The sequence below is a fragment of the Elephantulus edwardii genome, unplaced genomic scaffold (genome assembly GCF_000299155.1).
Source record: "Elephantulus edwardii isolate Elephantulus edwardi_28Jun2011 unplaced genomic scaffold, EleEdw1.0 scaffold00147, whole genome shotgun sequence".
NCBI lineage: Eukaryota > Metazoa > Chordata > Mammalia > Macroscelidea > Macroscelididae > Elephantulus > Elephantulus edwardii.
In genome coordinates, this window is record NW_006399897.1 from 3,687,666 (window position 1) to 3,688,782 (window position 1,117).

Sequence of the window (1,117 nt, forward strand, 5' to 3'; positions counted from 1 at the left end):
TCTTTAAACAGCATCTCTCCTTTCCCAACGACACCTTCCAACAGAGCGGACAAACTATGAGGGAAAAAGCTAACCTCAATCCTTTAAAACTCACAATGCTAGCCACTGAATTTCAAGAATGGAAGATTTACAGAAATGAGTCTCAGTGTATGAAGGAATACTGGAAGTGGCCTCTATTCATGATCTCTGGGAATTTACTATGAAACGTTGGATTGAAGACTACAGCTGGACTTTGTAAAAGAAAACAGCAAATTCAGACACGGTGACTTGTGGAGAGGGCTGGATGGCTGGGTGGCCGACACCCTGTGCTTACTGAGCATCTCACATTGTGGATTGGCAGAAGATGAGATATTCCAGCTTTCGGACATGCTAGGCTACAGGAATCATTATAAAGTGACCCCACGGCACTGGGCTGCCTTCTGCAACGAAACCAAAGAGTGGATCCTTGAGAAGCCAAATGACCTCCTGTATTTTCGGCACCAGTCTCTAAGGAACGCTGTGGAGCACACACTTCTGGGCGTAATCACACCCATCAGAGAAAGCAGTGCACACACCTTTCAGAACCCAGTGAATCAGAGGAAAACACATTATCACCAAGTCTTGGTCAGATTCTTCCAGCGGCAATCTGCTTTCTGGCGAGTTTTTCCAGAACTGCTGTGGCATATGAAGATGAGTGGCTCCTGGGAGGGGTTGTGCGATTTTCTCTCCAGTCCTAACATCATAGACTGTACGTCAAAAATCCCGAGCTTCTGGACAAGGTTGCACCTGCTTCACTACTGGGATGTATTGGCAGAAGCTGGCTATGACCCCATAGAGGCCTATTTGCTCTCAGTGGCCAAGATTAAAGAAAATCAGTGCCATAAAGCCAGGAAGAGATGTTTGCTCTCAGGTTGTCTTCTCTTTCTCTGACCCTCCATCTTTCCCAGCCTGATGGGACTGACCAAGGACTGGCCTCTCCTGACAACATGTTCGAAGTACATGCGATGAAGTTTCACCATCCTTGCCTTTATTTTTTTTTCTATATTTTATTAATTTTCATAAACATTTACAGAGATTTTGGGTTTCCATTCATTGTTGCACTATTCTCTCTACCCTCCTCCCAGTTTGTTCTTGTCCA